This window comes from Ovis aries, chromosome 16, assembly GCF_016772045.2.
Source record: "Ovis aries strain OAR_USU_Benz2616 breed Rambouillet chromosome 16, ARS-UI_Ramb_v3.0, whole genome shotgun sequence".
In the NCBI taxonomy this organism is placed as follows: Eukaryota; Metazoa; Chordata; class Mammalia; order Artiodactyla; family Bovidae; genus Ovis; species Ovis aries.
The window spans coordinates 15,590,568-15,607,300 of NC_056069.1; positions in this window are offsets into that span (position 1 = coordinate 15,590,568).

Below are 16,733 nucleotides of genomic sequence, written 5' to 3' on the forward strand. Positions count from 1 at the left end.
CAGACCTACTATACATGGAGAAGTGGATTTTAATATCGGTGCTTAATTAATACTTTAGTAAATATTTAGAGTAGAAATATTTACAAGTATTTGCAAAAACTTTTGCAGAGTGTCACGATTAGAATGGAAACAAAATCGCATGGATGGTAACTGTGAGAACAGGAGTTTGCATATACTAATTAAATGTGGCACTGAAAGACTAGCATGATTCTGTCCTATTTTTATAAGGAAGGTCTGATGACTAATCTTCAAGTGACTAAAACTACCAACTAAATAAAAAAGTTCTTTATTTGAAGTTAGGGACGATCTTCAATGTATTTTGTCCCTTGGCTCTATTTTGATGACTTTTCTGTGTCTGGCCTCTAATTGAACTTATTTTATCTCCTGACCACTAGTTTGCTCTCTGTAACTTGACTGGGAGGCTTGCTTCCCGAGAGAGAAAACTGATTAGTGCTTTGTGAGCTCCCCAGATTTTCCTGGCTCTGAATTTTAGCAAATCTAGGGCATCTTGGCACAGGGTTTAGGCCTGGCTGCTTGGCTGTCCTCTCTGTATCTCTGTCACATTGTGTTAGGTCTGTTATACCAGTAGGTGTCATACTGGGCTGCACTTTCCCACAGAAATACATCAGGTAAAAATTCAGAATTCCTATGCTATAAACTCTGAAAACAGAGCACTCTACCATACAGAAGCAGTAAGTTGCATTATCTTAATTACGAAAGCATCAGGTATGAAGGCCTTTCTCTCTTCCCAGGTCTCTCCCGGAGCGTGCACGCAGCATCAGGGCTGTCCATCCAGGCAGCTGGTCTGCTTCCCTTACTGGGGTCAGGAACATGGCTGTTTAATGAGTTTCCCTTTGCTGTGCTAGGGCTGAGGTTCCCTTCCTAAAGGGAGCATGCATTTAACTCCATGGCTCTCAGTCTAGAGTGTGGATCACTGGGAGGGCTGCTTATCCCAGGGTTGTGGGGCTGGGGGTGGGATTCTTGCCCCGCACCCCCACCACCCAAGAGCTTCTGAATTTGCATTTCTGATGAATTCCCAGGTTATACTGGGAGCAAGTTCTGAAAGGCCCTGCTTTAACTTCAGGCTCTGTTTTTACTTGGCAGACTTTCCCAGTTGGATATATTAGGTTTGCCCTGTTCCCTTTTTCATTTTAAACTGCCCAGCACTGGCAGCTTTGGGGAGTAGCTCACATTAAGAAGACGTCTTGAAAATAAGAGCATGAGAGAAAGAGTCACACTTCAGGTACTCTGCTGCAAGTTAAGATTTTGGATACAAGTAATAGAAAGGATTTTAGTTAACTTAGTCTAGTGGATACCATGGGGCTTCCAGCCAGATTCCCTCTTCCAGCCAATGAACTTGTTCTGTGATAGCTGCAAATGCTGTGAATAATCTAGAGGAAAATAACCTGCCCACTAATGCAGGATAGGTAAGAGATGCAGGTTCCATCCCTGATTTGGGAAGATCCCCTGGAGAAGGACATGGCAACCCACCCCAGTCTTCTTGGCTACAGAATCCCATGGACAGAGCAGCCTGGCAGGCTACAGTCCATGGGCTTGCACAGAGTCAGACAAGACTGAAGTGACATAGCACACATACATACATGCACACATGCTGTGGATAACGGCTTACGGCTGTTACCTTCTTCAGAGAATTGCCTTTGACTAGTGAGAGCCACTTCTCCTCCCTGAGACATCTAGGAAGTTTCACACCTATCTCCCCTTCATATATTTTGGGTTAAATAAAATATATTAAAGATAGTTTCACTTGTTTCTTTTTGTACATGTGGCCAATATTATATTCCTATTGGGTCATGCTGGTCTAGAGCCTTCAAAGTTACATGGGTCAGGCCAAGGCTAGATTCTGTTTGAGACCACATATATGCTGAAGAAATCAAGACTTGATGATTAGAAGGCTCAGGACAGCTGTGCAATGGAGAGTCGTGACTTTTTAGACAGTTTCAGTGTCTGAACCCACCTGCACCCAGAATCCATCAGCTAAAGAAGAGGCTCCATCCTCACGAGGAAGGACCTTACAATACTATGGCGGGAGTGTACAGTGATGTAGTCATTTCATTCTCCCAATCCTCTGCCAAATGACACTAGCAACCATTTATTTACAGGGTGAAAATAAACCAGAGAAAAGAGAATACCCACACCTGTTGATGGGTCTTGATACAGGGACCGCATTAACATACAGAAGGGTACTCAAAGTGCCATCATTGACTTCATGTTAGAATAGAGACCTATCAGGGCCCAGAAAGAAATGGAGCTCTAGCCCACATCTATCTCAAGGAGGGTCCGTTAGGTCCTCGGACACACCTGGTGGCCATGTCTCTGGTTTCTAACTGTTTATTCATAATGGAACCCTCAAAGTGTGTTCTTTGTCCCATTAAATCCAACTTATTGTACCAGGAAAGGCCAAGTAGAAGCCCTAAAATTGTCCCCAGCCTACCTTTACCAACATAGTGAGTCAAATTACCATTAATAAATTACCACTAACGAAACATTGTAAAGCAACCACGCTGCTGTTGCTAAGTCACTTCAGTCGTGTCCGACTCTGTGCGACCCCATAGACGGCAGCCCACCAGGCTCCCCCGTCCCTGGGATTCTCCAGGCAAGAACACTGGAGTGGGTTGCCATTTCCTCCTCCAATGCATGGAAGTGAAAAGTGAAAGTGAAGTCACTCAGTTGTGTCCGACTCCTAGCGAACCCATGGACTGCAGCCCACCAAGCTCCTCTGTCCATGGGATTTTCCAAGCAAGAGTACTAGAGTGGAGTACCATTGCCTTCTCCGAATACTCTGATAAAAATTTAAAAAACAAAAAAAAAAATCACCAAGCAAACAAAATGCCAATAAAACCCAGTTCATTCCAGGGAAGATTATAGAGATTTAGCACCATACTCAAAGAGTGCAAAGAGTTGGACACGACTGAAGAGAGTGAGCACGTGGCATGTAAGCTGAGGTATCCTAAGACATCCTCTCAGATGTAAAGGACAGGATGTTGTACCCTGTGCCTCCTATCATTAAGAGAAGCAAAATGTTTGGTAATCCTCTTCGGTGTTTGGGGTAGCACTTGAGAATACTGCTATAACCACTGTACGGGTGAAGTGAATGTCTGCTAATTTTGAGTAGGGTCAAAGACAGGAAAAGACTGCCGCAATTTTGGGCTGTAATACAAGCAGCCCTACCACTGGAGTTATAGGCATGAGGGTATTAGAAGTGTCTGTGGTCGAAAAGGAGGCCACTAGGAAAGTCCTAGTAGGAGAGTTGTAGGCACAACCCTAGAAATTAAAACAGAGCTGCTTGCTTTTTGACTCTCTACAAGGGAATGCAGCTCTGGTAATGCCTTGATTTTATTCTGGTGGGACTGTGTTGGACTTGTGACCCCTAGAAATACAGAAAAATAAATTTATTATTGTTTAAACCCTGGAAGTTGTGGTACTTTGTTACATAGCTCAGAGACAACAAGTACACTGGACTTGCCTGGCCTTTATCACCTTTTTTGCAAAGTAGGAATAATTCCATCTTCCTTTCCTACAGAGAACAAAAGGAGACATCACATGGGATAGTGCTTGGAAAATTTTAAAATGCTGGGCAAACAATAGGTATTATTAGATTTAGAACCAGTTGAAGTGATACTATCAGAAGACATCTTGTTCTTGCAAATAGGCAATTACACTGATTGTTCCTAATGCTTGAAAATGCAATAAAGTAAAGGAAATAATTTATTTAAAACTCTGTTTTGGTACATCAACACTTGACAATATCTAAGCCTAATGAGATCACTTGAGTAAACATAGAAAGTTCTGTTAGTGAAGATTATATACATGCCACAACAGGAATAGAAGACAAATGAACTGAACTATTGCTGTTTTAATATAGCTCTTGGCCTGACAGAATGAAAAGTTAATATGTGATTCCTAAAAAATCAAATAGCAGATACCATCTCCATTTTACTTTATCGAGTCTGATTTTATTGTGCTGATTCTTAAGCACCAATAGGTGCTAGTATTGTCAGTCTCTTGGCCTCGATTTCTTAATTGCCAAAGTAATGCAAAATAGCTGTTTATGTCTTATACATGGTTAATTATGTTGCCTCATTTATTTTAGAAGGGACCACAGTGCTTGTTTAGATAGGTGGATGGGCCACCTCTTTGCTTTTGAGAATAATTATTTCCAAAGAAGTTTTTAAAATATAGGCCACTTTGTTCTGAGTTTTTTGAAAAAGACAATCAGGTCTATATGGTTGAGCATCATAGTCAGGGAATATTCACTGCAAGGAAGCTATTCAAGTTAGCTCCACTGAAGAGAGATTAATTTTACAGATTTGCACAGGCAACCTCAAGGGTCTAAAAACCGAAATGCTTGTAGGCTTGCAAAACCAGGAATTGGAAAGAAATCATGGCTTTTTCATCTACCTGTTACAGAGTTTGGTCTTTTGCTTCTGCTTGTGTCTAAGTGCTTTCTCATTCCTTTTTGCTTCTCACTACTACAGATCTTCTTTCTCTGCTTAATTGTCAGCAAGCATAGAGCTAAAAATGACTGCCTCAGGCCAGCCTCTATGTCTATTGAGGTTGCACATATCGCTGTATTTTCCCATACCACTTCTTAGTGTAAAATAAGCATAGAGAATATGTTTGATTACTAGCTGGTTAGAGAATTGCATACTTAAAGCACAATCCTAGTTCAATGAGCTGTGGTGCTGAGGTTACAGGGTACGAACTCAGCTGTGGTGGTCTGCAACTAGTACCGGGTAGCTCAGAGAAGAAGGCAATGGGGAGGTAGACACCTCTACACGTTTCTTATATTTAATCATACCTAAACTTTCGTTCCTTTACCTGAAGGGTGAATCCAGTGAGGTTTGTGCCCTTGACCAAGGTTTCTCACTATTTAGCTTCAAAGCATTATATATACTGCCTCCTTTCATAAGAGTAAATGAATACAGTTAGCACAATCTCATATCTCCAAAAGACTTTTCACAAATATTGTTGAAAGTAACAAAATTTTGTCCTTTGTGAGTTTATAGTCATAATCTTTCTACAGTTACTTCCATAAAGCTAGGAATAATGTCTGTTCATAGCTGGGGTTATACCAAGGTTGTCTATTTGATTACCCTCAAGGAAAGACTGCTTCCCAGGTGGCTCAGTGGGTAAAGAATCTGCCGGCAATGCAGGAGCCACAGGAGACTTTGGTGCAATCCCTGGGTCAGGAAGATCCCCTGGAAAAGGACATGGCAACCCATTCCAGCACTCTTGCTTGGGAAATTCCATGGACAGAGGAGTCTGGCAGGCCACAGTCCATGTCATTGCAAAGAGTTGGACATGACTGAGCACAACAAGGCCAGGAGCGGGAGGTGGGGTTGAGGGGTGAGGGGGCAGTCCTTGAGGAAGGACTGGGCCTTCCCAGGTGGTGCTAGTGGTAAAGAACCCATCTGCTAATGCAAGAGACGCAGAAGATGAAGGTTTGATCCCTGGGTTGAGAAGATCCCCTGGTTGGGGGCATGGCAACCCACTCCAGTGTTCTCACCTAGAGAATGCCATGGACAGAGGAGCCTGGTGGACTATAGTACGTAGGGTCACAAAGACTTGGACATGACTGAGGTGACTTAGCATACATGCACAAGGAAGAACTAATGTAATGCATGTCATCTTGGGCTATCTTAATGACTAAATGGATGTATTTTTCTGCTTTCTGATGGTAATTTCTGGGACACATAATATTTCCTTCAAATACATATTGATCTATAACTAGTAAATCAAGGAAAGGACTTTTAACTTAGCAATAGAAATCTGAGTTCACAGAATCTAAAAACATAATGCCGAAGCGAAAATCTCAATTTTCCATTGCAGGGAAAGTTTGTGTTGTTTTATCTGTGGTATTTCATTAAGAAGAACATAAATGTTCTTGTCAGCAGTGCAACTAGAAATGTTTATGAGCCTGGTAGCATTGTGGAAAGTATCTCTGAGGTTGCTTAAGTTCTAGAATTCTAATTAATTTGAAGTTTATGGAGAAATTGATTACAAAAAGATTGATAATACAAGTTAGAGGCTAAATGTATTAAACAAAACTATAAAGGGCTGGTCCAGGATAAAAGACTGACGAAACTGACATCAGGTTGTCTGAAGTTGCTTTCACTGTGGTTTATTTCTGGACAAGTAAATTAGATAAATGACATTAAGGATACAAATGATTGAGTTGATGCAGTTACTTGCATGTCTGGTTTTTCATGGAAGTAACTCTGACATTCAATATGCATAGTAGGATACACAGACTGAGCAATCCAAAGGTCAGGAAAGCAAAGAAACTCTACTGTAGCTTTTTTATTTTTTGGCTGGGGAAAAGACTGAAATTATTACTTGCTGTCACCATGGTTATATAACATCATGTTCTATTTCTTAGTCACCAGGCATTCAATATACCTATTCACATCCTACCACATTACACTATTTCTTTTTTCATTTTTAACTTCAGGAAACTGTGGTCATGAAAAAAAAAAAATCCCCAAACATTATTGCCACGCTCTCTATTAGACCACACTTTGGAGCCAGAATCAATCAGATCCAGTTCTGCTAACCTGTGGGAGATTTGACAAATTATTTAACTTCTTTTTGTCTCAGCTTATTCAACTTTAAAAGATGAAGTAAAAAGACTTTTGCTTTCCAATATGATCTAAAATGGTATTAGGCAAATTCTCTTGCAATAAACAAATATAATACTGGAAACATGTATGAAGCATCTGTTTAGGGGTACTGGACAATAGACAAGAGAAGCTGTGGTCCTTGAGTGGAGGAAAACATAGCTTTCTGTTTGGGGTAGAAACTTTCCAAACTGTGGTTCTCATAAGAGGAATTCAATAGAGACCAACACATTTAGCTGTGCCAAAGAAAAAGGAGAGGATTTGAGAGTGCTGAGGTGAATGAAATTTGTAAGGAAGAAGATTAGAAGGGGTTATGCACACAATAAGATATATAAATATGCACATGGATCTCCTTGAATATTTGACTGAATATTCAGATGTATAAGATTAGAGCAAGACCTAGAAAAAAGCAGCTATCGGGGAACTGAGCCGAATATGATTTTATGTGAGCTGAATATGATATCACCCTGTTCTGGGAGACACTGGGAGTGGAATTAGTATAGACACTTCACTGAAAACCCTGGAAATTCCATTGATATAACAGAAAAACCACTTAGGAGTAGGGCTTATCTAGTCTTATAGTAAGGGAGAGTCTAGATGCTCTTACAAAGACTAAAACAAAAGTTTCAAAAGCATCACGTTGTTGTATCCATGTATTAACTGCATGATAGAATAAATCTCGACAGTGTGTAAAGTAAGACAAATTCAAGCTCCCCAAACTGTATCATTCAGAATGTTTGGCACACAGAAAAATCAAGGACATGTAATAATTTTCTTACATGTAATGTAAGAAAAAATAATTAATAGAGATCCAGAGGTGAGACATGTGTTGAAATTAGTATATGAGCACTTTAAAAATGCTGTTCAAATATGTCTGAGGATTTAAAAGAAAATAGTCATAATATTTATGTAAATATTTATATAAATATTATATAATACTTATATAGGGAATCTCAACAGAGAAATGAAAACTATTAAAAAAAACCAAATAGACATTTTTGAAAAGACATAACATCTGAAATGAAAATTTTCCTGAAAAAGAATTTGAAAAAATAAATTTGATAAAAAAAAATTATCAACCCACAGCAAAGACACTTACCAAATCCCAAGAATTTAAGGTTAAACACAAGGAAAACCATATCTAGGCTCAGTATAGTCAAATTGGTAAAATTCAAAGATAAAGGAGAAAATCTTTTTAAAAAACAAGAAAGAGAGATTGTGAAGATTGTGTACATATATATATGAACAATGAGAATAATCTGTACTTTTCATCAGAAATAATGCAAGCCAGAAGACATTGCAACTACATTATTAAAGTCCTAAAAGAAAACCATCAACATGGATAGACAGATAGATCAATGGAACAGAATAGGAAATCTTGTAATAGAACCCATACCACGGCTAAATTGTTTCCACTGTTAGTTTTGGAATAGACATGAAAGCAGTGGAGGCAAGGAAAGGTTTGTTGTTGTTGTTGTTGTTGTTGTTTGCTAAATGACAATTGAATCACTGAATCTCTATATGAAAAATTAGATAAACTTTGACACCTGCCTTGCAACATACTTAAAACAGAAAAAAAAAAATAAGTCAAGATGAATCATAAACCAAAACATAAAAGTTAAATCTATGAACTTTCTAGAATAAAACATAGGAGAATATCTTCCTTACCGTGGTGTGAGGAAAGTCTTATACAGCATACCACAAGCATTCACCCTGAAAGATAAAAGACAAGTTAGGCCTCCTCAAAACACAAAACTTTTACTCATTAAAACCCTTCATTAACATAGTGAATAGCTAAACACACACAGGAAGAAATTATTGACACACATACCTCTGGGCAAGGGCTTGTATTTACGATATGAAGTAATTCCCACCATTTAGTAATAATAATATAAACAGCCTCAATTATAAATAGACAAAGAACAGGCACTTCACAAAGGAAGAATACAAATGACTAGGAAGCAAATGAAAATATGTTCCATATCATTCTTTATCAGGGAAATAAAAATTGAAAGCAAAATGTGGTATCACTGCATACCTATAAGCATGGTTACATTTTAAAGGGAAACACAACCAAATATTGATGAGGCTATGCAACAACTGCAAAATACAATATTGGTGGGAATGTTGAATGAAACAATCACTTTGGGAAAATATTTGGTAGTTCCTATAAAATAAAACATGACCTATGGCCCAACAATTCTAATTTCATTGCAAGAGAACTGAAATCGTATGTTCATGAAAAGATCTGTACAAGATTACTGACAGCAGTTTTGTTTACAGTAACTCAAAACTGGAAATATCACAAATGTCTATCAATAAGAAAATTGGAAAACAAATTGTGGTATATTCACATGACAATTCACTGTTTATGTATGTTACTAAGTGGATGAATCTCAAAACCATTATTCTGAGCAAAAGAAGCCAGACACAAAAGAACAGATATCATATCACTCCATTTATAAGTAGTTCTAGAATAGGGTTAACTAAAGAATGGTGATAGAATTCAGAAGAGCGGCTGACTCTGGAGATGGTTCAGGAAAAGATGACTTTTTCACAGAGGGCATCAGGGAAAGTTTTGGGATGATGGACTCTTGTATCTTGCACACATCTGTCTAAACTCATTTTGCTTTTATTTAAAGTTTTTTTTTTTTTTGATGTGACCTTTTTAAAAGTCTTCACTGAATTTGTTACAATGTTGCTCCTGTTTTATGTTTTGGTTTTTTGGCCACAAGGCGTGCGGGGTCTTAGCACCCCCACCAGGGATCAAACACTCACCAACTGCATTGGAAGGCGAAGTCTTAACCATTAGACTGCCTGGGAGGTCCCATAAACTAATGTTTCTTTATGCATGTTATACTTCAAATTGAAAAAGAAAAGAAACAGATGTAATACTAGTAACTGCTTTATAAGGGTGTTGTGGAAATGAAGTAGGTAGATATAGAGGTAGAGGAGAAGAGGGGGAGAGGGAGGGAGAGGGAAGAAGAGAAAGAGAAAGAAAAAGAGAGGGGAGACAGAGTGTGCACAAGCTTACAATAGCACCTAAAGATTGTCAGGACTAAATACGCATTAGAAATTATTATTATAATTCATAGTGTTAGTTCTAATGTGCCATTCATTTAATGTCCTATTAGTGGTTCTGCACAAATGTTCAAAGCATGGATTATATTTCAGAATTTTGGCATTATATCTCACATTGCATCGAATGAGACTCTTCTGGTATTATTCAGCTCCACTATTAAAAAGGCATTGCAGCTGTTTCTACTCCTGAAACCTCTTGACACTCTGCAAATTCCCTATCTGTGGCTTCCCTGCCAGCTGACTTCTAAATGGCTGCAAATTTTCCTTGCCATTCAATTATCGAGAATTTCAAATGCAGGTAATTAATCCCTTGATCAAATGGTATAGAATTAGACTGCTTTGATTGTTGCCTTCCCTCAAGAGATCTTAAGCTTCCACAGAATATAACATTTAAAGCACATTTAAACTAAACATGGGGTGGTTTAGAAACTGGTTTTGTGTTAATATCCTCAAAATCCATAGCCCAAAGCATTCATTCGATGAAATAAAACAAAAATACTCTTTCGCCTGAATTTTTTTAGGAATTGCTTCATCTACACAGTGCAGAGGTGCCAATATTTCAGCTAAATAGTAGGATGAAAATAACAGAGAGTTACCCTCTTCCAGTGACAAATAGAAACCATACATTACGGTGGTGATGATACTGAATACCGGGGCAATTTATTCTTAAAAAGAATTTTGGTTTTTACCCCTCTGGCTTGAGAAGAAAGTATCTGCTGACAGATGCTGACAACTGAAGTGTAAATGGTAAAATCAGAGGGTTGAAGATAACTGTTTTTAACCTATCATTGACAGTGGAGTCAGTTGAACATGATTTCTTGGGTCTTATCTGGTTTTGGGGTGATTTCAAAGATGAAAATATTCTGTCCCAGGACATTCTTACAGAGAAGACAGTAGCTCAGAATTAAGATCATAGGACACTTAACAGAAAAAGATCATAGGAAACTAAAGGACTAAAGTAATTCATTAAATTAGTAAAAACAAAGCCACGCTCTAACTTGAATGTGGTTTGGTATAATAATTCCACTTTCCTTAGCAACTAGATGTAACATAACGTCCACCAGTTGGCTGGCAGTAGCTTCATTACCTGAGAAGGCAATGGCACCCCTCCCCAGTACTCTTGCCTGGAAAATCCCATGGATGGAGGAGCCTGGTAGGCTATAGTCCATGGGGTCGCTAAGAATCGGACACGACTGAAGCGACTTAGTGGCAGCAGCAGCGGCTTCATTACCCCAATTCCGCATAATTACTATGTTTAATCAAGCAGAGCTGAACTAACAGCTGATCCAGATATTAGTCTGTGCTCCCATTTTAGCTAAAAAAGTTTGCAAGGTACACATTCTCTTTTTTCTCTTCCACTGCATAGAACATGACATTTCATACTATATTTACAGTGTTGAACAGTAATCAGTTACTGCAACCTTGTGAGGCTGCAAAGAACAAAGAGCTTCATTTGGGATATTAAGAATTGCAATTTTAAAGACACACACACACATATATATATTTGGGTAAAACTAGAAGAGTATTCTGGGAAAGAGGAGTCAGGGGCTTATAATGGCAAAAGCCATAAGGTTGTTAAAGCTGTCTGGCAAAGATTCTGATTGACTCTGATGCAGGAAAGAAATATTTTTCCTTAAGGTATAGGCTATCATTAGTTATTTAAGGTAAAATCCAATCAGTAGATATGCCATTATGAGTTATTTTAGGGTAAAGGTCCAGTAAGTATCTTGAGTTTCTGGAACATTGGGCAGAGGTTCTAAACGCCAGTGTTAAGAAAATAAGTGGTCAAATTTCAGATTTTGTCTGGTCTGAGATGTGTGTAAGCTACATTTCATCAAGGGCCTCCTGGATCCATTTTAGAAAGCTTTCTTAGCAATATTAATGCCACTTCTATTTTCCTTTCATAGTAGTCAAAGAGCTTTCGAAGTTAGACATCACATTAGATATGCGACTGAGTAGGAAATGGCAACCCACTCCAGTATTTTTGCCTGAAAATCCCACAGAAAGAGGAGACTGGTGGCATACAGTCCATGGGGTTGCAAAGAGTCAGACACAACCTCATCCACATACACACGTGCATGGTACGAAAGACTTTGTCAAGAGGTAAGGTTAGCAATTGTACCATAATTTGAACATTCTTCGGCATTGCCTTTCTTTGGGATTGGAATGAAAACCAACCTTTTCCAGTCTTGTGGCCACTGCTGAGTTTCCCAAATTTGCTGGCATACCAAGTGCAGCTAATAGCGTCATCTTTTAGGATTTGAAATAGCTCAGCTGGAATTCCATCACCTCCACCAGCTTTGTTTGTGGTAATGCTTCCTAAGGCCCACTTCACACTCCAGGATATCTGGCTCTCAGTGAGTGATCACACCATCATGGTTATCTGGGTCGTTAAGACCTTTTCTGTAGCTGGACTTACAAAAGGCAAGGGAACCGGAGATCAAATTGCCAACATCTATTGTATCATAGAACAAACAAGGGAACTAAAAAAAAAAATCTATTTCTGCTTCACTGACTATGCTAAAGTCTTTGACTGTGTGGATCACAGCAAACTGTGGAAAATTCTTAGAGATGGGAATAAAAGACCATCTTACCTGTCCCCTGAGAAACCTGTATGCAGGTTATGAAGCGAACAATTAGAACCAGACATGAAACAATGGATTGGTTCCAAATTTGGAAAGGAGTACATCAAAGTCGTATATTGTCACCCTGCTTATTTATTTATTTATTTATTTATTGTCACTCTGCTTATACAGAGTACGTCATGTGAAATTTCATTCTGGATGAGCTACAAGTTGGAATGAAGATTGGTGGGAGAAATAACAACCTCAGATAGGCAGGTGACACCACCCTTATGGCAGAATATGAAGAGGAACTGAACAGCCTCTTGATGAAGGTGAAAGAGGAGAGTGAAAAAACTGGCTTAAAAATCAACATTCCGAAAACTAAGATCAAGGCATCTGAAGCCATCACTTCAAGGCAAACAGATGGGGAAAAAGTGGAAATAGTGACAGAGTTTATTTTGGAGGGCTCCAAAATCACTGTGGACAGTGATTACAGTCATGAAATTAAAAGATGCTTGCTCCTTGGAAGAAAAGCTATGACAAACCTAAATAGTGTATTAAGAAGCAGAGCTATCACTTTGCTGATAAAGATCTGAATAGTCAAAACTATGGTTTTTCCAGTAGTCATATATGCATGTGAGAGTTGGACCATAAAGAAGGCTGAGCACTGAAGAACTGGTGCTTTCAAACTGTGGTGCTGGAAAAGACTCTTGAGAGTCCCTTGGATAGCAAGAAGATCAAACCAGTTCATCCTAAATGAAATCAGTCCTGAATACTCATTGGAAGGACTGATGCTGAAGCTGAAGTTCCAATACTTTGGCCACCTGATGCAAAGAGCTGACTCACTGGGAAAGACACTGATGTTGGAAATACTGAAGGCAGGAGGAGAAGGGGGCAACAGAGGATGAGATGGTTAGATGTCATCACTGACTCAATGGACATGAGTTTGAGTAAACTCGGAGACAGTGAAGGAGAGGGAAGCCCATTCAGTCAGACATGACTGAGCAACTGAGTAACAACAGCATGGTTAGGAAGACTTTTTACAAATGTAACTTTTAGTCCTTGGAATTGCTCTTAATGGTGAGATTTCATTAAAGAAATATATTTTCCCTAATAGATTCCAATGTTTGAGTGAAATCTTTTGTCTCTTTTCCTAGAACTTGCCCTGGATCTACTTTTCATGGGAAATCTTCTAATGAGAAGATTCTCAAGAAGTCCAGGTTTAGAAATGTTAAACAAGAGATGTGTATTGCTCCTCCAAACAAAGGGGATACCGGATATTTAATCCATAAAAGTTATTTTATCCTAAAATAATGTTATCTCTTTTTGGAGTGCTTTTGTTGGTAAGTTACTTTTTCACTCATAACATCATTCAGGCAATAATTTGTCTGACTCTTTTTAGCATTAAATTAGGATAGCTCTTGAAATTCTTCAAATGGTTGATACAAGTGGCTCATTTAAAATATTCCTGCAAACCTAATAACCAATTTCAGGCAAAATCAACATACCAGCCCCCATCCAACCAACCAACAAACCAATAGAAGTATATTTACATTCATCAACCTTTCATGCTTTTATAAGGCCAGTCACAGTTATACCTACCTAATACTAAATTGTATGAAAACTATTTAGGTAAAGAAAGAAATAAGTAACAAAATAAAACTAAATAGACCCCCCCCCCAAAAAAAAATCCTGTTGAACAAATACCCTGTAGCGTAAATCCCTGACGTGAAGCTGTTGATTATCAAGGCATCCATTTCAAAGACATCTGTCTGGAATAAACATTGCCAGCTATATGTCACAGCTACTAGTAAAACAACTAGACAAGGAACCAGGCTGCCTCCACCCAAGAAGTTGCCCTTCTAGAAAACCCTGGGTAACTTGGATAACTGACACTTAATTGATTCCACTTTTCCCTTCCCATTCCCTAATTCTCACCCTTGCTGCTACTGCTGCTGCTAAGTCACCTTAGTTGTGTCCGACTCTGTGCAACCCCATAGACGGCAGCCCACCAGGCTCCGCCATCCCTGGGATTTTTCAGGCAAGAACACTGGAGTGGGATGTCATTTCCTTCTCTAATGCATGAAGGTGAAAAGTGAAAGTGAAGTCGCTCAGTCGTGTCCAACTCTTCGCGGCCCCAGGACTGCAGCTCACTAGGCTCCTCCGTCCATGGGATTTTCCAGGCAAGAGTACTGGAGTGGTGTGCCATTGCCTTCTCTGAATTCTCACCCTTAGGTTTTAAATTAACCAATAAAGAATGAAATCATGAAAACCCTAGGCATCCTACCCTTGTACCCCAATAAAAGCAGAGCCCCAGGTCCACAAACTTCCCTCTCTCTCTCTCCCCTTGATCTCACCGTATGGCCTTGGTTGTGTTGGGTATCTCCTAGTACTTGTGAGTAATAAACTGCCTCTCATAGTTCCCTGGTGGTTTATGTTGAAGTCCATCTTGCAATTATAATAAGAACCAGTAGGACTGTTCCAGCCACAACACTGGCTCCAGAGCAGACAATATCTATGGGGCCTTGCCACAGGTAATTTGGATCCAGGTAAGTGTCCCAGGCATTACTAGCTGATAACAGCACTATAGTGTAACTGTTCATTGGCAGAGACACACAGGACACATACTCCTAAAGAAGTTTGTTTCTATTGTTTTTTTTCCAAAAATCAAAGAAAAAAAGTTGTTTTAAAAGCTCACTAAATTTTATGCAAAATTCAACACAAAATTGCTTCGAGTATGTGTGTTCCAGTAATTGTAATAGAGAAATTTTTCATTGCTTGGCAAATATAAGTTACGTATCTAACAAATTTATAAATGCCATACATTTATAAGGGCTTCCCAGGTGGCTAAGTGGCAAAGAATCTGCCTGCCAATGCAGGAGACGTGGGTTTGATTCCTGGATTGTGAAGATCCCCTGAAGGAGGAAATTGTCACCCACTCCAGTATTCTTGCCTGGAGAATTCCGTGGACAGAGGAACCTGATGGGCTGCAGTCTGTGCAGTCGTGAAGAGTCAGACTCCACTGAGCTGCTGCTGCTGCTAAGTCACTTGTCGTGTCCGACTCTTAGCAACCCCATGCACTGCAGCCTACCAGGCTCCTCCATCCATGGGATTTTCCAGGCAAGAGTACTGGAGTAGGGTGCCACTGCCTTCTCCACTGAGTACATACATTTATAAAAAAATCTTTTTTGACATAGTATATCATTTCTTTTAATTGAGGTAGAATTGACATATTAATTTCAAATATACAGTATAATGATTTGGTATTTGTATACACTGCAAAATGATCATCACAATAAGTCTAGCTTCCCTCTATCACCATACAAATTACAAGTATACAATACAGTATTACTGACTATAGTCACCATGCTATACATTACAATCCCATGGCTTATTTTAGAACTGAAAGCTTGTGCTTTGGTCCCCTCCACCCCTCCAACACCCCTCCCCTCTGGCAGTCATCATTCTATTCTCTGTATTATGAGTTTGCTTTGTTTGTTTTCTTGTCTAGATTGCATATGTAAGTGAAATCATATGGTCTTTGTCTTTGTCTGACATTTCATTTAGCATAATACCCTCTAGGCCCATCCATTTTTTGCAGATGGCAGCATTTCATTCTTTTTTTTTTATGGTTGAGCAGATTTCCATCATATGTATATACTGCATCTTCTTTATCCGTTCATCCACAGATGGACACTTAGTTTGATTCCGTATCCGGACTATTGGGAATAATGCTGTAAATGAATAAATGATTGCATATCTTTTCAAATGAGTGTTTTTGTTTTCTTCAGATAAAAGCCCAGCAGTAGAATTTCTGAGTCATAAAGTAGTTCTATCTTTAGGTTTTTAAGGAACTGCTGTGTGTTTTCCACAGGTCCTGGATTAATTTACATTCCCGCCAACAGTGCACAAGGGTCCCCTTTTCTCCACATCTTTGTTAATATCTGTCACTTCTGTTCTTGATAGCAACCATTCTGACAGGCGTGAGGTGATACCTGACTGTGGTTTCGATTTGCTGTGGATTCCCTAGTGACTAGTAAAGCTGAGCATCTTGTCATGGGCTTATTGGCCACCTCTGTCTTCTTTTAGAAAAATGTCTATTCAGAGCCTTTGTCCATCATTTTCAAAATGCTTATTTTTTTGTTATTAAGTTGCATGAGTTCTTTATATATTTTTAATTCCTTATAGGATATATGATTCGTAAATATTCTCTCTCATTCAGTAGCTTGCCTTTTCATTTTGTTGAAGATTTCCTCTGCTGTGCTGAAGCTTTTCAGTTCAATGTAGTCCCACTTGTTTATTTTTGCTTTTGTTATCCTTGCCTTTGGAGTCAAATTAAAAACTACCACTAAGACCAATGTCAAGGTGTTTATCAGCTATGCTTTCTTCTAGAAATTTTATAGTTTCAATATAAACACTTCTTAATACCACATTTTAATCCTGAATTAAT